Consider the following 15,936-nt stretch of genomic DNA (forward strand, 5'->3'; position numbering starts at 1 on the left):
GATGGAGCTGACCAAATTCAATAGCTGACTAGGGTTAAATAGGGATGTGGCAAAAGTCTCAAGTTGGGTTGGTTGCGAAGCAACCCCTCTAAGATGCAGCTGCTTTTAGTGTAGTGATACTTATATGGAGTTTGGCGTTAGAAACCCAAAAATATTTGAATTTTCACCAAATCTGATGGTTTAATGGGAAATTTCATTTGTCAATATTTTATTGTGTTGAAGCTGACACAATTCAATAACTGACTAGGGTTAAATGGGGACATGGTGAAAGCCTCAATTTGGGTAGCTGCGAAGCAGGCCCTACTGACATGTCAGTACTTTCTGCATAATAATACGTGTATGATTTTTATGGCTGGCTCCGGAAATCCAATACGTCATAACCCTTCACCAATTATGAGGTTTTAATGATAATTTTTCATTTTTTTGAGATTTTACTTAGGGTTAAATGGGGATTGGCAAAACCCTCGAATCTGATTTGCATCAAAAAGCCCCCTGTAAAGGAGTAGCTTCATATGAGGATTAAATGGGATTTTTAGGAGTCCCAATATATAACTTCTATGCGATATGAGGGTTAAATGGGATTTTTCCATTTTTAATTTTTTTTTTGAGATGCAGTTTGGTCAATTTAATGGATGGGTAAATGATGAATTGAACTATTGACAAATAGTCAAAGGGATAGAAAAATAAATAAGCAGAGACATACATATGTGAATCAATAAATGAATAGACTTATGAATGTATATGTAGAAAGAAATGAATAAACAAATAAAGATGGATGGAGACATAAAAGGTATATACACACATATATAACAATAAATAGTTAGATACATATATGGTCAAATAGGTTATGGATAAAAATATAGATCGCACATGGTCATATTAATAGTTAGATAGCTTCATTAATAAATAAACAAAATAAATTCATACAGAGACAGATAGATAAACACATCAGAGGTATGCATATGGATATTGATTGAGAGACAAAAACTAGACTGATGGACACATCGATAAGTAGACAGAAGTTAATATAAGTATACAAGCAATAAATAATTACACAAATGCATATGAACAAATTGATTAATACATCGATAGATACGCCGGTGCATAATAGTTGGAAAATTTATTGAGTTATTTTTAAATAAATATAAATTGGTGATGGGAAATATATATATGTACACATATATATGCGAAAATTTATTGATATACATATAAATCTTATGGCTTGACAGCTATGTTTTGACTATGACCTAGAAGTCTCTAATCAAAGGATTCTAGACTGTCCTAGCTAAACATCAACATGTCCATGAAGGTTATTATATGGTTAAAATGGGATTGTCCACCCACGATATTTGAAGAGTTCAACTCAAGAAAGATGATGTAGTTTAACCCCTGCTCAGGGTAGTGGAAATATCAGAGAATGTGTTCTGTGATGATTTCACCCCATATTGATATTAACTAGAATGATCAATTTAGGTTTTACAGTCAACCATACCGTAAGTCATTTGGGAGTCTCTTGCTGATAGAAATCGTACATGGATGGTAACCGATGACAATAAAGGTTCCATGAGCTAGTTGACATACTCCTTTGTATCCTAGGTGCAAGGTGTAGCTCGGGATCCCACAGGCCGACAAGTTAACTAATTAATTGGGTTAGATAGATCCTATGTTAAAATGTATAATGTGATATAGTTAATTCAATCAATATTATTGGGCCATTAAAGTTGTTAACTAAAATACATGGGCATAGAGGGTCACACAGACAAGGCTATTGGACATTGGTAGATATATTCTAAGTTCGAGGGCATTGATTAATTATTCCTGAGGATGGGCACGTTTATGAAAATTTATTAGACATTGTAAATAGAGGGGGGGTACTCTCCTCTGAGGTGGCCCTTTCTTTATTCTCTTCCTCTTCCTTGGGTGCTGCTTTCCAGGAAATCAAATTTCAAGAAGTAAGAGTTCACAGAAAGAAGAGATATATCATTCCGAAGAATGTGTTGTTATGTCTAGAGGATGGACACGTGAACTACAAGAAGATGCTAACGAGAAGAATAATTATATCACAGATTTGCTTGTGCAAAGTTGATGTCTTTGGGTTTCAGGTCTGTCTTCAATAAGATATTTCACTGCACAATCAAGTATCAACACTTGTTCATGTCCTATGAAAGTGAATGGGGTAGGCTGACATGTTATTGAAGCGGGGAAGTCAGAAGTGCACTATCTCATGACTATATGTATCGTAAGGGACATAATGGATGATAATAAGGGACAAAATGGATGACGACAAGACATGAAATAGACAACCATAAGAGATGTTACTAAGGACGGTAAGTGACGTACCAGATGACTATAAGGGACAAAATGGATGATGGCAAGGGATGAAATGGAGGACTATACGAGACGTAATAGAGGACAGTTAGTGATGTAACAGATGACCATGAAGGACAAAAATGGATGAAATTGATGACTATAAGAAGCGTAACAGAGGAGGGTAAAGAACATAATGGATGACGTGAAGGGACAAACAGATGACGGCAATGGATGAGTAGACAATTGTAAGAGGCATAATGGAGACAGATAAGGGACGTAACATATGACAACAAGGGATGAAATAGACGGCTATAAGAGGCGTAAAGGGGACAGTAAGGGACGCAAGGGATGAAATGGAAGACTATTAGAGACGCAACGGATACCCACAAGGGACGAAATGGACAAACCAAATGAGAAACAAAGGATGACGATAATTAACGTAACGAATGACGAGATTGACACAACAGACGACGTCAATGGACGAAATGGACAACGATAAGAAACTTAACAGAGGGCGGTAAGTATTGTGAATGATCGTCCAGGACGAAGACAATGGATGGGACAGGACGAAGATCACACCATCCTAAGTCCCAATTTTTAGAAGTTCGTCCGACTCGTCCCAACCAAAGTATGTCCGGTCCCAAATAATTTCATCCACCTCCCATCTCGTCCCGTCCAAAACCCGTCCCATCCAAGACATTGCATTGGGCCACTCAGAATTTGACACATGGCACAACAAGTGTCGAATTCGAGCTAGAGCAATCAGGCAGATACTTGACTCCCACATGACCCAGAAATCGTCCTGTCTGCCTTCCAAGGCCCCCTGACGGGACAGTTATTTCATCCATGGACACAACAATCGTATTGTCCAGAGACCAGTGGACAGTTCTCTGTCCCATCAATCATCCCAAACTCCCAGATGGGACGATCTTTGCATCCATGAATGAAATAACCGTCCTGTCCAGGAGCCTTGGACAGCGGACAAGACAGTTTTCGCTTCTTGTGGGAGTCAAGTATCTGCCTAAGCACTCTAGCTTGAATTTGACACGTGCTGTGCCACGTGTCAAATTCTGAGTGGCCCAATGCACTATTTCATCCCGGACATGGGACGGGATGGGATGAGACTTTTCCCATCCGCCTCTGTGCCCCAGGGAACGACAATCATCATCATACACGTCACACGTCACCGTGACGGATGATGTGATGGTAACAGTGACAAAATGCAGGGGTAGTGACGGTGACAGTAACGTGTGACGAGGTTTATGTGACAATGACGTGATGGAACAATCGTCATGGATGACTACCGTTACGTTATTTCTAAATACATTTTAAAAAAACATATATAAGTCTAGCAATGTTATTTCTAAATAAGTCTAGCAACGATAAAATCAAAGGATGATGAGAGTTCGATTTCAATTGCAAGCCAATCTTAAACACGAGACGAGTCATTTCAGTTGAGCGAATGTCAATCAAAGTTCAAACCACAGAAGTGCTAGGAAAATTAACGACGAGAAATCGATATATTGTTCCCTCTCCCCTGAATATTCTCAACACGCGCATCGATGAAGCAGAAATGAAGAACCAGAAAATATCAGATGGCGTTCAGATGAACAAGGAAACATCAAACATGACGAATTTGGACATCAAAGTAGACAGAGTAAGGCAAACAGAAGGGAAAAGTGGTAGGAGAACAAGGCAGAGTTGTCGTCGAAGAGTTCTGGTTTCGTCAATGATTCCACTCATTGTACCTCACGGACTCGTTGTCGACAGTGACACTATGATAGCTTTGAAGCATTCTGCACGACGTCGCACCTACCAGACCTACACCGCGTCATCTAGCAGAACATTAGAACAACATACCATTCGAGAAAAACTTCCGCGGTCACTTCTATACTACACTCCATTATCTGATCCCCCTTCTTGCAAGAATCTCGTCCCAATTTCAAACGAAGGAAGATGCACAGAGTAATTTCAAAACTACCGTCGAAGAAGATCGAAGTTGTGGAAGCAAAAAATGAACAAGACAGTTGTAATCGAATCAACAATCCTTCCCGCCATTTCTGCACCTCCGATTCTGGAAAACGCATTGCGAATTCAAACTTTATGGCGTATTTTCTCTGTAACTTGGGAAGAACTCTGCGGAAAATATGCAGTATAAACTGAGAGCTGAAATGGGTCTGGTGAGTAAGGATTTTCTTACATCACCAGTGACAGTGACGCTGTCACGGTGACGTGGACGTGACGGGATGCCCAATAGAGGGACGAGTGACATAACGTCATGAATTTTTAGTACAAGCAGGGATGCTACGTCATCCGTCACGTCACCGTCCCATCATGTTACATCATCCTTTCCGTCACGTCACGGACGTGCCCTACCGTGCACTATAAGGGCGTCATCCGTCGCGGACATGTTCAACACGTGCTATGCCACGTGTCAAGCTCTGAGTGGCCCAATGCAGTATTTCGTACCGGACATGGGACGGGACGGACGGGACGAGACTTTCCCGTCCGCCTGCGTGCACTATAAGGGCGTCATCCGTCTCGGAGCCTTAGGGAGGTAACCTCACCGCGCTTACGGTCACCGCTGGGGTTCCCCCTTTCTCCGGGAGGCTATAAATACCCCCGGCCATGTCGATTCTCTTCTTCGCCCCCTCCAATGGCAGATACGGCGGAGCAGCCCATCCCGGAGCCCGCCATGGACGAGCTCGAGACCTCGCCAGACGCCAGCCATGGCGGATCCCCCCCACCAGACGAACAATCGATCGATCGCGCGAACAAGGGAAGCGTCTCCGGTCAGCCGATCTCGCCCGTCGATTCCTCAGATCCGCCCCCCGATCCCCCATCGGACGACGAGGACGCCGTCGATCGAGAATTGGAGGGCAAGAGAGAGGGTAGAAAGAGCCTTCTCTTCCTTCCCCAGACCAAGCGGAGACGGCTGCTCGAGGAATTGGGCGAAGTGGAAGAGGAGGAAGAAGATAGGTTGAATTCGGACGAGGGATCGTCGTCCTTCTCTTTCTCGTTTGACGCCTCGAGATTCTCCCCGCCGTCCCTCACCACGACGCCCAAATTCGGATCTTTCAGCTTCCCCGAGGGAGACGAGGACGACGGTGTTCTGTCCCGCGAGGTAGAGCTTTGATTGGTCTCCTGTCCGAATTTGAATAAATGGTCGGTTTTTAAATGTTCATATATCTAACCATCTTTTTTATGATTTTCTTTGTGTGTGATTTCATTTTTTCGTCGTGGGTATGATCTACGTTGTATTTATGTCTCGATAGCTCTCTTTTTTTTGAAGAAAGTGGGGAAGATCACCTGAAAATAGTTTTCGTTTATGTATTTGTTGTCCATCTAGGGAATTTGGGGGAAGGGGTGATTTTGGTTTGAAGTTGGGCAAATTTTTAATCCCCCTTCAACCAATTTTATGATTGATTCAAAATTTAGTTGAAGTTGGGCAAATTTTTTATCTCCCATCAACCATTTTTTTTGGAAAGAAGTCAACCAATTTTATTATTGCTTCAAATTTTGGTTGTAGTTGGGCAAGTTTTTATCCCCCATCAACCAACTTTATGACTGATTCAAATTTTGGTTGTAGTTGGGCAAGTTTTTATCCTCCATCAACCAATTCTATGATTGATTCAAATTTTTGTTGTAGTTGGGCAAGTTTTTATCCTCCGTCAACCAATTTTATGATTGATTTAAATTTTGGTTGTAGTTGGGCAAGTTTTTATCCCCCATCAACCAATTTTATGATTGATTTGAATTTTGGTTGTAGTTGGGCAAGTTTTTATCCTCCATCAACCAATTCTATGATTGATTCAAATTTTTGTTGTAGTTGGGCAAGTTTTTATCCTCCGTCAACCAATTTTATGATTGATTTGAATTTTTGTTGTAGTTGGGCAAGTTTTTATCCCCCATCCACCAATTTTATGATTGATTTGAATTTTGGTTGTAGTTGGGCAAGTTTTTATTCCCCATCCACCAATTTTATGATTGATTCAAATTTTTGTTGTAGTTGGGCAAGTTTTTATCCTCCATCAACCAATTTTATGATTGATTCAAATTTTGGTTGTAGTTGGGCAAATTTTTATCTCCCATCCACCGATCGTATGAGAGATAAATTTTGGTTGAAGTTGGGCAATTTTTTTATCCCCCCCAATCAACCAATTATATGGGGTGGGAATTTGAACCGCCCCTTAACCAATTCACCCTCTGCCACAGGTTTAGCTAGCTCCTCCGGTTAGGGTTCGGGGAACAGATGACGGTCCGTCATCCGTTCCATTCCTTACCGTCATCAGTCATCTGTCCCTGACTCGGAAGTCAGAACAGAAAACTTAATAAAATCCTTTGAACCTCCTATGCCGTCCTGTGACATTAATTTCAGTTGTGGCATTCCCTGCAGACTCTGATGAATGACTGACTGAAATGCTGTCCCATCCGTCTCTGAACTTTAATATCTGATAAAGTTTTGGGGCCAAATAATCCTCCATCATCTGCTCCATCCCTTACTGCCGTCAGTATCCGTGCCTTACCTCCGAAGCAGGAACATAAAACATAATGAAATATTTCGTTCCTCCATTGCCGTCCCGTGATGTTAATTCCAGTCCTGTCATTCCCTGCAGACTCTGTGATGGATGACTGACCGAAATGCCATTCGGTCTGTCCTACTTTCTCATATGGCATCCACCACTAACCTTTAATCTCCAGTAAAGTTTTAGGGATGAATGATTGTCCATCATCCTTGCCGTTCTTAGCTGCCCTCAGTCATCCATGCTGTTCCGTCCCGTTCCGTTTACTCTTAAGTATACATCCGTCCTCTGTTCATTTCATTCTTAGTTTCATCTGGACCCTTAAACAAAACTTAAGTGCAGACTCTGTGATGGATGACTGACCGAACTTTTGGGGAAGGCTGACGACACGTAATCAGTTCTGTCCCTCGCCACCATCAGTCATCTATGCTGTATCGTCCCGTGATTCACTCTAAGTATACACCCGTCCTATGTTCATTTCATTGCTAGTTTCTTCCAGGCCCTTGTTCAGAAATGAAACTAAAGTGTAGACTCTGTGACGGATGACTGACTGAACTTTTGGGAAAGGCTGACGACACGTAATCAGTTCTGTCCCTCGCCACCATCAGTCATCCATGCTGTCTCGTCTCGTGATTCACTCTAGGTATATGCCCGTCCTCTGTTCATTTCATTCTTAATTTCTTCGAGGCGCGTGTTCAGAAATGAAACTAAAGTGTAGACTCTGTGACGGATGACTGACTGAACTTTTGGGAAAGGCTGACGACACGTAATCAGTTCTGTCCCTCGCCACCATCAGTCATCCATGCTGTCTCGTCTCGTGATTCACTCTAGGTATACGCCCGTCCTCTGTTCATTTCATTGTTAGTTTCTTCCAGGCCCTTATTCAGAAATGAAACTAAAGTGTAGACTCTGTGACGGATGACTGACCGAACTTTTGGGAAAGGCTGACGACACATAATCAGTTCTGTCCCTCGCCACCATAAGTCAGCCATGCTCTCTCGTCTCGTGCTTCACTCTAAGTATACGCCCGTCCTCTGTTCATTTCATTGTTAGTTTCTTCCAGGCCCTTATTCAGAAATGAAACTAAAGTGTAGACTCTGTGACGGATGACTGACTGAATATTCGTCCCATCCCGTTATGTCCAACCCGAAACCTTTAGGCGGGGACTATAACAGAGGAGAGGATACGTCTTTATCTGAGAGTAATTGTTGGATAAAGTGAGGCCAGTGGCGGTCTCGTGCCTTGATTTCTTGTCTTTCTGTGGTCTGGTTTTGTTGTATTGGCTTATTTTATTGAGGGTATAATAAAAGTATTTTATCATTGGATGTGACTGAAAACCAATGCATTAAAACAGTGCCAATTTAACTATTCCCTCCATGGATATGCCAAAAACCCTTGTTTGTGCACGAGTGAGATGTTAGTTAGCCCAGTTAAGATAAATATGAAAATGAGCCATGTATGACAAATCAAATGACCCAATAAATGCAATTTAAGACAGGTTTCAGGAAGGGATGTATTTCAAAGGTTTCATTTACTTGAGGGCGTTGAATCATTTGTTTTATTGTATATTAGTAAAGAAAAGTAAATTTATTATTAAGGAAAATCTATCTGTTTTCCACTTACAAATCATCCAACCAATCAGATGAATCAAATATGAAGTATATTATATCTTAACACATTTCATTTATAACAATCTTTTCAGGTGCAAAGTAATAAAACAAATAGATAAAACTGTTCAATTAAATTAAAGGATCTTATATGATGATAATGCCATCAGAGGCTATGACAATATGAGCCAATGGGAAGTCACTCATTTTCTTGAGCAGACGATCTGTCAAAATTTCAAAATCAATCCAGAAAATAAGCCTTTTTCCTATTTGGCTCGTTTCATCTTAGTGCTTCAAAAGAAGACAAAAAGGAATACCCAAAATATAAGTTCTCTCAAACCTATGCAAGGAATCATACATATGTATGAGATTTGGGCTTTTGGCCTTGGAAGTGAGCATGGTTTGATGAACTGAGGATGAAAATATTAGGGATAGTCAAGTACAATAGCTATGTCCATTTTTTCCTACTAAAAACCAAATCCTCATGCCAAATAGCGGATACAGACGCATGCGTGTTTCATCAATGTGTTTGAATACATAACAAGTAAATCACTAGATCTACAAATGCTAGAGGGTAGATAATATAGTAATTTTCCATAATAATCCTTTGAGGTTATTCAGTAGGAATAGGAACTTCATTTCTATCTAGTAGAGCTCACCTAAAACCTATTTTATGTATGGGATTGATTTTATCATGAGTGATTCCATAAATGAAATAATGTTTGCAGAAATGGTATTTTATACTCGTTGGCTGCATGAGCCCCTAAATGGTTTTATCACTAAATTTCAATCATGTTGACTCATGTCAAAGTTGTGTCAGCAATCATCAGACATGAGACACCAAATACATATTATGGATGGATAGTTGTATTATGACATGATCCATGAGTCTTTAATCAGGGTATCAAGGATGATCATTGTTTAAATGCAGGAATAAGTTTACAAAGATGCTTGAGTGATCCCAACGGGATCATCTTCTCTCAGTATGAGAGGCGAAAAAATAAAGAAGATGATGCAATGAAATCTTTCTTTAAAGCAGAGAAAATATTAGAGAAAGAGTTATCTGATGATTTCTTACTACATCAATCCTAATTACATTATCCGGATAGGGTTTTATGCTTGATCATAACCAAGTCATTAAATGAGTGTTACATGGATGATAAATTAAATGTACGCAATAACTGATGATAAAAATGTTCCATGAAATCATTGATTAAAACCCTATTTTACCTTATCCAACACATTATGCAGCATGAAACCTCACATCTTAGTGACTTAACCTATGAATATGGTTAAATCGATCAATTAATATATATGTTAAATGTACACGAACAGTTTAGTTAGATATTAGTTATTTTTAGGTATAATGAAATCATTAGATGGATGGGTACATGGGCCTTGAGAGTCACGCACAAAGGGTATGCTGAATATCAGATGACCTACTTAAAGTGGAAGGGTTTAAATGCAAAAATATGTTTAGAATAAAAGGATCCAAAGTCCTAAGTACCTGCCCCCGTCCTCTCTCTTTCCACTTGAGCACCCTTCCTTAGTAGTGTAACTGGAATGGGGAGGATATCTTCTTGGATCTATGGTGGAACTGATCAATAAGAAGGTCAGGAAATGTAATGTGATTATGGCCATGTAATCAGGTCTAGAGGTCACACACTTATGTTGTTTGAGAGGACTCATTTGAAGAACTAAACAATACCATATTTGACACTATGCAAGGTGTTTTAATCATCAAATTATTATTTTTGTTTAAATGTCTCATTTGATTTGAATTTATTCTATTGTGTGAATCTTATATCAGACTATCGATCATGGCTTAGCCCAATATGGCCCAAGCAATTAGCCCAACATGTAGGTAAATGGGTAGCCTGACCTGGTAGGGGATGAAGCGGGAGTGGGTAATGAGACCTGGTATTATATTTTTTCATAAACCCAAAAAATCAACCGTATTGAACCTATCTAAAGCCCATGATAATGAGCTCTCAAAATACAGAAAACGTAGATATTAAAATTAATTTAGATAAAAATAACCAAAATTATTTTTAGTCTTATAAGCACTAAAAACCTAAATATAATGAAATATAATTTTATGTAAAAATATAATATTTTATGATATGTTTATGTATTGAGACCAATTTCATTTTTTTATGAATTCATACACAAAAAATGATGTTATACATTTTTTTAACTTATTAAAATAATTCATCTACATTTCAATAATTCATGGACCACATCTTACATAAATACCCACTTTGGGGAATTATTGAAAAATTATGGAGGTTCATCGTCAAATAATCTCAACCTATCATCAATAGGAAAATTATTATTTTGAATTTATAAATGGACAGATTAAAAATGTCGCAAGGAATACCTTTAGTTATATGGTGAAGACTGATTTGAAAAATATTAATATGATTTATGACCTTAGCAAAGTACTTATAATGCATTCATACACATCTCTCATTATAGAATAGTCTCAGGAAATCTTATTCATCCACTATTAGAGCTAGAGCATAAAACATATTTTGCTAATTAAGATCTCAACATTTCCTTAATGACCTCTTTAAAATTGGAAATAACATAAATTAAACCGCAAAATGTTGGGTGATGTGCCCTTGATTATGATTAAACATAAGTGATTCATGTTGGGAAGACTGTGAAAATAATCATAATGTCATTCTAAAACCTATGATCAAATCATTTGTGCATAGATAAGATCCATGATTTCTAAATCCTCAAGTGAGATGTGTTCAGCTGTTTTGTTGATCCTCTAGATATATCCATGTAATTTTTGACATGTCAAATCTCTTCTATCTTGACGTGCCCCATTTTCACTTCATCATTGTTGTTACGCCATTCCAATCGTATCCATAGTGGAGATGAGCCAAGGGAGAAAAGAGACTATCTCAAAGGTTGTATGATGACTTATGGTATGGTCGATTGTCAAACCCTCATCGGTCATCTGAGTAAGTACTAATGCATTCCGAAATCATTAGAGAACTCATATTTGATGTTTTAATGTATTAGATGAGGACTTCATCACATCATCTTCCTTGAGATGTCTTCTCTTATACTAAGGGTGGATGATCACATCCCGACTCCTCAATCATATTCATTTATTGTTGTACCTGAGCAAAGGTGGTATATAATTTCATGAATAGGAACTCGTAGGTCATAATTAGAGTAAAATTATACGTTCACAATAAGTCTTTTGTGTCTCATGTCTGAGGACTAGTTACACTATTGTGACCTGAATCAACCTTATTAACAGCTTAGTAACATTCCATAGAGGTACTTATACTGATCAATTCAATAAAGTATTTCAACACTAATGTCTACAAGATCCACCATACTCATCATATGAGTCAGTTTAGAAAGTGATATTAAATCTGGATACATTGAGCATCATTCAAAAATGAATATTTAGAACATATGCTTAAGGACTAATGATATTGTTATTATGACCTCATCATATTTCAATAATTGGATTATATATTCATGGAATTCAGTATAAGAATCACACATGCAGTATAATAAGTGCCTTATATAAGTGAATAATGAATGATACATGGATTGTATAATTGGCTTGTTGGTGACTTATATTTCTGTCAAAAACCTCCACAAGAATAAGTGAAATAACTTTCACGACAACCATATCACAAAAAATCTCATTGAATGAAAATATCCTACTGTATTTATATTAAATTTTAAGTTATTCCAGATATAGTGATTTTAATTATAGAACTTTAAATGTGAATATAGAGTAATATATTTCATAAGGACGAATAATAAGAAAGGATTATGACTTAATTACATGTATTAGTATAGGATAGGGGGGAGGATTGGATAAGGTGATAATCACTGTAGATGTATTTATAAATTTAACTAAAATTTTATGGTATTATTTAATATAAAATAGGTCTGAAAGGGAAAAAATATCAAAAGTATTGATTAATAGAAGTTTTTTGATGAAATGCCTCAATGAGACTATACTTGAAAGTTTGATTCAAAAACTCGATTTAAGCCTATTTGATCTGATCCAAAAATATTTTCTATCTCTAGTTGACGTACTGATGACACCTCAGTTGAAAATCTAATACCAAGATCACCATGTGTCTATGGATCACAAAGAATCGGGTGCTAATTGCCACCTGCTAACATGGATGTACTTCTCTGATCTGTGTCCTCCGTGCTGGTGCAAATCGTCATCTTATCAGAGCTCCTTTGGTGGTAATTGAGCTTGTTGAGCTTCTGTAGGGCTGTCACAACTCTGGGATGCTCCTCTTCACATCAGAAAAGGGTATTCCGCGGTGCTTCTTTTATCCAATAAAAGATAATGAGAAGGGTGATAAATACCATCTGTAGATTGACGGAAAGCCTACATCTGCTGCAGATTCCATCGACCACGTTACATCTATCAACTTTGTTGCTGTGGGAATCTGCAACCAAGTTGACAAAGACAACATTGAGTGGTGAAAAATAATGAATTTATCCTTGGCCTTTCAATCTTCTTGTGGGTATGGGCCAACATCTGTGATTAAATTGCAGTCATGGACCCACTCCCACATTGCTCCCTCATTTGTGTCAGCCCTTCTCCATTAGTTGTTGCCTTCCTCATCAGCCTCCTCAATTAAGCATAGTTCTTTGAACTTAGGGACACATCATCCTCATCAGTAACTGACATCCTCTATGATTTTTCAGCTGATGACAAGATAGAAAAAATAAAAAATGTGGTTTGAGGTACTTAATTTCTATGTTAGATATTCATTTAATTTAAAATTTAACATTGGGTCGGGTCAGTGATAACATGCAAATTAATATACTTAATTACTGAATTATACATTCTATTTATGTGTTTTAATGGTCATATTTGCATGTTATCATGATAAAATACATTGAAATCAGTTAACATGTCGTTTTTCTATTATTTCATATTTTTTATCATTTTTTACATGGAATTTGACATTGTTTCAGTGAAGAAATATTTTTACATGATTTTATTTTCTTGGTTTAAGGTCAGTAAATCATCTCCTGATTTTTCTGAATTTTTCCCATATTTTTATGAATTTTTCTGAATTTTTCTGACCATTATTTAGGCAAGAAATGATTTTTATTTAATTAAATAATATATGGATGATTTTGTTTGCATTTTAAATGCATTTAAAATGAATATCCACGTCATTCGCCCGAAATTCGGGCGAATGAAGGGATATATTAATTAAATAAGAAAGGAGAGAAGAGAGGAGAGAGATAGGAAAAGTCAAATAGAGTGATTAAAAGAGAGAGAGAGAAAAGCGGAAATCGACGCCGATCATTGGCGTTTATTTAAAACAATGATTTTTTTCTTTTTCTCTCTCTCTCTTCTAACCAAGCGAAAAAGCACTATTTTGTCCTTTTCTGTTTTCTTAAAAAGCAGCGAAAAAGTGCGGCCGACGCGGACAACGAGGGTGCACGTGTCCCGAAACATGGAAAGCGAGAAAATCAAGCCCAGCCAATAGGAAATTCCGATTTTTAGAGAAAATAAAAGAGATCCAACGGCCCACATTTGATCTCACTAAAACTGCGATATCTTGAGATCTACAACTCTGATTGGGCTGAAATTTTGAGGGCAGGTTCGTCTTTTCCTCCTCTACAATCTGGACGGTTGGATCTTTAAATAGAGGTCAGAAAAAAAAGGCGAAATTCACTTTTGGAGGCTCTCCCCAAGCAATTGGCCAGGAAGGACACGGGAGGCATTCTGGAAGTCGTCAGAAATGGATCTCTTTATCAAATTTGTAAGTTTCTGAATTGTATTTGATCATCTTCTAGAACGATTCGAAAACGCCTTGGCATGGGCGAAATGTACATACCCTAGATTCATGTTTTGAATGCATCAGCACTTCTTTTTGATTTGGATTCGAGATCTAACTTTTGATAATTAATTCTTAATCATTTTAGGACATTTCTGCTTCATTACATTTTTAATTTAGGGTCGAAATTGGGGCTTTCCCCAATTTCTTCACTTTCTCTCTCTAGGTTAATTTGATTTGTTTCTCTCTCTATATTTCGGTTTTTATTGTTTAGGAATTTAATTTAATATATAAAAAACCCAAAAATAAAATTTGAACCGAAAATTCATCCATTTTGAACTCCAATTCAAAAATCACTTTCTTGATTATTAATTTCCCAATTTTAATTCAGAAAATTATTATTATAAATTTTATTAAATTGGGAAATTAATAATTTATATTTTTATGAGCTTAAAATAATAATAATATTCTTATCTGGAATTATCTGACCGAAATCAAAATTAAGTTTTACTTAATTTTGATTATTTTAAGAATATTATTTAATATTAATAGAATTAAATATTGCAAAATTCAAAATTACTTGACTTGATTCATAAAAATTGTTTGAAAATTCTGAATTGTTGCCTCCTTGCGGATCGACCCCTTGCTTGCTCTATATTCTTATTTAGTAATTAAGGTAATTATAAATTTATTGCATAAGTCTAAAAAGCGCAACGACCACATAATTTTACGTGATTTTTCGGCTTATCAGTCAGCTCAGAGCCTGATCTCTAAGGTGGAGGGCCATTGTGATGGAATCCCATTCCTTGATCTTCATTAGCCTGGACTGCTCTACAACTAATAAACATATCAGTTAATCCCATATCATAAAAATAAAGAATAAAGGTACCTTATGAATGCCTAGTCTGGATGTGTTTTGATGAAAAATGAACCTTTCTTGCCCCCGGGGGCTCCATGATTGCATTGCATTGGCCTCTCTTTGCCAGTTGGCCTATTGTACCCTTCTTGTGTCACCGCTTAAGTGTTATGTTTGATTGAGTGCAGACACTCTCTGGCCATGGTTGCGGCTGCAATTGGCTTCAGTATGCTTGCGCTTGCTGACTGCTGGCTGTGGGGCAGTCCCCATCCTTTTTTACTCTTTCTTCTTTCTCCTTTTCTTATTTTTATCATTTCTTATGATGCTTTTGTGCCTGTTAAGGTCATATTGTTGAAGAAAAAATGATCTAATCATGTAAAATTCATAGTGGAAAATGTAGAAATAATACAATGAACCAATCGAAGCTTGAAATGTAATTTTCCATTGTAATAAAAATAATATAAAACATACTTTTGAAAAAATAGTCATAAATTGGGAAGTATTCCACGTATAAAATTTGATTGTTCAGTAAGAGGGATGAAGGGGAGAGGGGGGACATGGAGGGATGAATGAGGGGCCTGGTGAGAGAGTGGGAATGGTGAAATGGGTCATGGTTCAGAGGAAGGGGGAAGTGATAGAAATGGATAAAGGGAAATGGATAATGTAGTAAAATGTACGAGGGGATGTGATGAGTGAGTGAGATTGGTCATGGGTGAGGGGGAGGGGTATTGAGTGATATAAGTCATGGGTGAGATGGTGGGGTGAGTGAGTGAGTATAGGTCATGGGTAAGGTGTATGGGTAGTGAGGGAGATGGGTCATGGGTGAGGGGGAGGGATGGTGA

The sequence above is a fragment of the Wolffia australiana genome, chromosome 17 (genome assembly GCF_029677425.1).
Source record: "Wolffia australiana isolate 7733 chromosome 17, ASM2967742v1".
In the NCBI taxonomy this organism is placed as follows: domain Eukaryota; kingdom Viridiplantae; phylum Streptophyta; class Magnoliopsida; order Alismatales; family Araceae; genus Wolffia; species Wolffia australiana.